Genomic DNA, 7,500 nt, shown 5'->3' on the forward strand with positions numbered 1-7,500 from the left:
TAACAATAGCTTTTATGCTGAATGACGGCTATCCGGCTGTCCCTATCCAAAAATTGAGAAATCCATAAGTGTCCCTACCTACTTTGCGCCGAAGCAATACGAATCAAAAAGAACTACGAATGGGGACTTAGAATAATTTTTCATTTTTCCCAACTTTGAAAATAATCACTTGAAAAAAATCTTAGAATCCAAAGAATAGTATACTTGATCGTTCTACAAGTCGAAAATTGGAAAAATAAGTGATATTTTTGCTTGATGCTATTTTTGTCGGTATGCAAAATCGTTGTCAAGATTCTCAAACCTTAAAATCAGGCCAGCCGGCAATTGGCGGGTGAAAATTTCAATCAATTCCCATTCCTCACATCAAACTATGCATATAACAATAGCTTTTATGCTGAATGACGGCTATCCGGCTGTCCCTATCCAAAAATTGAGAAATCCATAAGTGTCCCTACCTACTTTGCGCCGAAGCAATACGAATCAAAAAGAACTACGAATGGGGACTTAGAATAATTTTTCATTTTTCCCAACTTTGAAAATAATCACTTGAAAAAAATCTTAGAATCCAAAGAATAGTATACTTGATCGTTCTACAAGTCGAAAATTGGAAAAATAAGTGATATTTTTGCTTGATGCTATTTTTGTCGGTATGCAAAATCGTTGTCAAGATTCTCAAACCTTAAAATCAGGCCAGCCGGCAATTGGCGGGTGAAAATTTCAATCAATTCCCATTCCTCACATCAAACTATGCATATAACAATAGCTTTTATGCTGAATGACGGCTATCCGGCTGTCCCTATCCAAAAATTGAGAAATCCATAAGTGTCCCTACCTACTTTGCGCCGAAGCAATACGAATCAAAAAGAACTACGAATGGGGACTTAGAATAATTTTTCATTTTTCCCAACTTTGAAAATAATCACTTGAAAAAAATCTTAGAATCCAAAGAATAGTATACTTGATCGTTCTACAAGTCGAAAATTGGAAAAATAAGTGATATTTTTGCTTGATGCTATTTTTGTCGGTATGCAAAATCGTTGTCAAGATTCTCAAACCTTAAAATCAGGCCAGCCGGCAATTGGCGGGTGAAAATTTCAATCAATTCCCATTCCTCACATCAAACTATGCATATAACAATAGCTTTTATGCTGAATGACGGCTATCCGGCTGTCCCTATCCAAAAATTGAGAAATCCATAAGTGTCCCTACCTACTTTGCGCCGAAGCAATACGAATCAAAAAGAACTACGAATGGGGACTTAGAATAATTTTTCATTTTTCCCGACTTTGAAAATAATCACTTGAAAAAAATCTTAGAATCCAAAGAATAGTATACTTGATCGTTCTACAAGTCGAAAATTGGAAAAATAAGTGATATTTTTGCTTGATGCTATTTTTGTCGGTATGCAAAATCGTTGTCAAGATTCTCAAACCTTAAAATCAGGCCAGCCGGCAATTGGCGGGTGAAAATTTCAATCAATTCCCATTCCTCACATCAAACTATGCATATAACAATAGCTTTTATGCTGAATGACGGCTATCCGGCTGTCCCTATCCAAAAATTGAGAAATCCATAAGTGTCCCTACCTACTTTGCGCCGAAGCAATACGAATCAAAAAGAACTACGAATGGGGACTTAGAATAATTTTTCATTTTTCCCAACTTTGAAAATAATCACTTGAAAAAAATCTTAGAATCCAAAGAATAGTATACTTGATCGTTCTACAAGTCGAAAATTGGAAAAATAAGTGATATTTTTGCTTGATGCTATTTTTGTCGGTATGCAAAATCGTTGTCAAGATTCTCAAACCTTAAAATCAGGCCAGCCGGCAATTGGCGGGTGAAAATTTCAATCAATTCCCATTCCTCACATCAAACTATGCATATAACAATAGCTTTTATGCTGAATGACGGCTATCCGGCTGTCCCTATCCAAAAATTGAGAAATCCATAAGTGTCCCTACCTACTTTGCGCCGAAGCAATACGAATCAAAAAGAACTACGAATGGGGACTTAGAATAATTTTTCATTTTTCCCAACTTTGAAAATAATCACTTGAAAAAAATCTTAGAATCCAAAGAATAGTATACTTGATCGTTCTACAAGTCGAAAATTGGAAAAATAAGTGATATTTTTGCTTGATGCTATTTTTGTCGGTATGCAAAATCGTTGTCAAGATTCTCAAACCTTAAAATCAGGCCAGCCGGCAATTGGCGGGTGAAAATTTCAATCAATTCCCATTCCTCACATCAAACTATGCATATAACAATAGCTTTTATGCTGAATGACGGCTATCCGGCTGTCCCTATCCAAAAATTGAGAAATCCATAAGTGTCCCTACCTACTTTGCGCCGAAGCAATACGAATCAAAAAGAACTACGAATGGGGACTTAGAATAATTTTTCATTTTTCCCAACTTTGAAAATAATCACTTGAAAAAAATCATAGAATCCAAAGAATAGTATACTTGATCGTTCTACAAGTCGAAAATTGGAAAAATAAGTGATATTTTTGCTTGATGCTATTTTTGTCGGTATGCAAAATCGTTGTCAAGATTCTCAAACCTTAAAATCAGGCCAGCCGGCAATTGGCGGGTGAAAATTTCAATCAATTCCCATTCCTCACATCAAACTATGCATATAACAATAGCTTTTATGCTGAATGACGGCTATCCGGCTGTCCCTATCCAAAAATTGAGAAATCCATAAGTGTCCCTACCTACTTTGCGCCGAAGCAATACGAATCAAAAAGAACTACGAATGGGGACTTAGAATAATTTTTCATTTTTCCCAACTTTGAAAATAATCACTTGAAAAAAATCTTAGAATCCAAAGAATAGTATACTTGATCGTTCTACAAGTCGAAAATTGGAAAAATAAGTGATATTTTTGCTTGATGCTATTTTTGTCGGTATGCAAAATCGTTGTCAAGATTCTCAAACCTTAAAATCAGGCCAGCCGGCAATTGGCGGGTGAAAATTTCAATCAATTCCCATTCCTCACATCAAACTATGCATATAACAATAGCTTTTATGCTGAATGACGGCTATCCGGCTGTCCCTATCCAAAAATTGAGAAATCCATAAGTGTCCCTACCTACTTTGCGCCGAAGCAATACGAATCAAAAAGAACTACGAATGGGGACTTAGAATAATTTTTCATTTTTCCCGACTTTGAAAATAATCACTTGAAAAAAATCTTAGAATCCAAAGAATAGTATACTTGATCGTTCTACAAGTCGAAAATTGGAAAAATAAGTGATATTTTTGCTTGATGCTATTTTTGTCGGTATGCAAAATCGTTGTCAAGATTCTCAAACCTTAAAATCAGGCCAGCCGGCAATTGGCGGGTGAAAATTTCAATCAATTCCCATTCCTCACATCAAACTATGCATATAACAATAGCTTTTATGCTGAATGACGGCTATCCGGCTGTCCCTATCCAAAAATTGAGAAATCCATAAGTGTCCCTACCTACTTTGCGCCGAAGCAATACGAATCAAAAAGAACTACGAATGGGGACTTAGAATAATTTTTCATTTTTCCCAACTTTGAAAATAATCACTTGAAAAAAATCTTAGAATCCAAAGAATAGTATACTTGATCGTTCTACAAGTCGAAAATTGGAAAAATAAGTGATATTTTTGCTTGATTCTATTTTTGTTGGTATGCAAAAATAGCATCACAGAATTTTTAATTGAAAAAAATATATATTCAAATATAATTGAATGCATAAAATTAAACTAAATTCTATACAACTAATTTATATTTTATCAAGTAACCGATATTATTAATTTTCAGTGGTGTCTTGGAACGTTGATCCTATTTTTGTTGGTATGCAAAAATAGCATCACAGAATTTTTAATTAAAAAAAATATATATTCATATATAATTGAATGCATAAAATGAAACTAAATTCTATACAACTAATTTATATTTTATCAAGTAACCGATATTATTAATTTTCAATGATGTCTTGGAACGTTGATCCTATTTTTGTTGGTATGCAAAAATAGCATCACAGAATTTTTCATTGAAAAAAATATATATTCATATATAATTGAATGCCTAAAATAAAAATAAATTCTATACAACTAATTTATATTTTATCAAGTAACCGATATTATTAATTTTCAATGATGTCTTGGAACGTTGATGCTATTTTTGTTGGTATGCAAAAATAGCATCACAGAATTTTTCATTGAAAAAAATATATATTCATATATAATTGAATGCCTAAAATAAAAATAAATTCTATGTAACTAATTTATAATTTATCAAGTAACCGATATTATTAATTTTCAATGATGTCTTGGAACGTTGATCCTATTTTTGTTGGTATGCAAAAATAGAATCACAGAATTTTTAATTAAAAAAAATATATATTCATATATAATTGAATCCATAAAATTAAACTAAATTCTATACAACTATTTTATAGTTTATCAAGTAACCGATATTATTAATTTTCAATGATGTCTTGGAACGTTGATGCTATTTTTGTTGGTATGCAAAAATAGCATCACAGAATTTTTAATTGAAAAAAATTATATTCATATATAATTGAATGCATAAAATTAAACTAAATTCTATATAACTAATTTATAATTTATCAGGTAACCGATATTATTAATTTTTAGTGATGACTTGAAAAGTTGATGCTATTTTTGTTGGTATGCAAAAATAGCATCACAGAATTTTTAATTGAAAAAAATATATATTCAGATATAATTGAATGCATAAAATGAAACTAAATTCTATACAACTAATTTATATTTTATCAAGTAACCGATATTATTAATTTTCAATGATGTCTTGGAACGTTGATCCTATTTTTGTTGGTATGCAAAAATAGCATCACAGAATTTTTAATTAAAAAAAATATATATTCATATATAATTGAATGCATAAAATGAAACTAAATTCTATACAACTAATTTATATTTTATCAAGTAACCGATATTATTAATTTTCAATGATGTCTTGGAACGTTGATCCTATTTTTGTTGGTATGCAAAAATAGCATCACAGAATTTTTCATTGAAAAAAATATATATTCATATATAATTGAATGCCTAAAATAAAAATAAATTCTATACAACTAATTTATATTTTATCAAGTAACCGATATTATTAATTTTCAATGATGTCTTGGAACGTTGATGCTATTTTTGTTGGTATGCAAAAATAGCATCACAGAATTTTTCATTGAAAAAAATATATATTCATATATAATTGAATGCCTAAAATAAAAATAAATTCTATGTAACTAATTTATAATTTATCAAGTAACCGATATTATTAATTTTCAATGATGTCTTGGAACGTTGATCCTATTTTTGTTGGTATGCAAAAATAGAATCACAGAATTTTTAATTAAAAAAAATATATATTCATATATAATTGAATCCATAAAATTAAACTAAATTCTATACAACTATTTTATAGTTTATCAAGTAACCGATATTATTAATTTTCAATGATGTCTTGGAACGTTGATGCTATTTTTGTTGGTATGCAAAAATAGCATCACAGAATTTTTAATTGAAAAAAATTATATTCATATATAATTGAATGCATAAAATTAAACTAAATTCTATATAACTAATTTATAATTTATCAGGTAACCGATATTATTAATTTTTAGTGATGACTTGAAAAGTTGATGCTATTTTTGTTGGTATGCAAAAATAGCATCACAGAATTTTTAATTGAAAAAAATATATATTCAGATATAATTGAATGCATAAAATGAAACTAAATTCTATACAACTAATTTATATTTTATCAAGTAACCGATATTATTAATTTTCAATGATGTCTTGGAACGTTGATCCTATTTTTGTTGGTATGCAAAAATAGCATCACAGAATTTTTAATTAAAAAAAATATATATTCATATATAATTGAATGCATAAAATGAAACTAAATTCTATACAACTAATTTATATTTTATCAAGTAACCGATATTATTAATTTTCAATGATGTCTTGGAACGTTGATCCTATTTTTGTTGGTATGCAAAAATAGCATCACAGAATTTTTCATTGAAAAAAATATATATTCATATATAATTGAATGCCTAAAATAAAAATAAATTCTATACAACTAATTTATATTTTATCAAGTAACCGATATTATTAATTTTCAATGATGTCTTGGAACGTTGATGCTATTTTTGTTGGTATGCAAAAATAGCATCACAGAATTTTTCATTGAAAAAAATATATATTCATATATAATTGAATGCCTAAAATAAAAATAAATTCTATGTAACTAATTTATAATTTATCAAGTAACCGATATTATTAATTTTCAATGATGTCTTGGAACGTTGATCCTATTTTTGTTGGTATGCAAAAATAGAATCACAGAATTTTTAATTAAAAAAAATATATATTCATATATAATTGAATCCATAAAATTAAACTAAATTCTATACAACTATTTTATAGTTTATCAAGTAACCGATATTATTAATTTTCAATGATGTCTTGGAACGTTGATGCTATTTTTGTTGGTATGCAAAAATAGCATCACAGAATTTTTAATTGAAAAAAATTATATTCATATATAATTGAATGCATAAAATTAAACTAAATTCTATATAACTAATTTATAATTTATCAGGTAACCGATATTATTAATTTTTAGTGATGACTTGAAAAGTTGATGCTATTTTTGTTGGTATGCAAAAATAGCATCACAGAATTTTTAATTGAAAAAAATATATATTCAGATATAATTGAATGCATAAAATGAAACTAAATTCTATACAACTAATTTATATTTTATCAAGTAACCGATATTATTAATTTTCAATGATGTCTTGGAACGTTGATCCTATTTTTGTTGGTATGCAAAAATAGCATCACAGAATTTTTCATTGAAAAAAATATATATTCATATATAATTGAATGCCTAAAATAAAAATAAATTCTATGTAACTAATTTATAATTTATCAAGTAACCGATATTATTAATTTTCAATGATGTCTTGGAACGTTGATGCTATTTTTGTTGGTATGCAAAAATAGCATCACAGAATTTTTCATTGAAAAAAATATATATTCATATATAATTGAATGCCTAAAATAAAAATAAATTCTATGTAACTAATTTATAATTTATCAAGTAACCGATATTATTAATTTTTAATGATGACTTGAAACGTTGATGCTATTTTTGTTGGTATGCAAAAATTGCATCACAGAATTTTTAATTGAAAAAAATATATATTCAGATATAATTGAATGCATAAAATGAAACTAAATTCTATACAACTAATTTATATTTTATCAAGTAACCGATATTATTAATTTTCAATGATGTCTTGGAACGTTGATCCTATTTTTGTTGGTATGCAAAAATAGCATCACAGAATTTTTCATTGAAAAAAATATATATTCATATATAATTGAATGCCTAAAATAAAAATAAATTCTATGTAACTAATTTATAATTTATCAAGTAACCGATATTATTAATTTTCAATGATGTCTT

This window comes from Diachasmimorpha longicaudata, unplaced genomic scaffold (genome assembly GCF_034640455.1).
Source record: "Diachasmimorpha longicaudata isolate KC_UGA_2023 unplaced genomic scaffold, iyDiaLong2 ctg00000174.1, whole genome shotgun sequence".
Taxonomy (NCBI): Eukaryota; Metazoa; Arthropoda; class Insecta; order Hymenoptera; family Braconidae; genus Diachasmimorpha; species Diachasmimorpha longicaudata.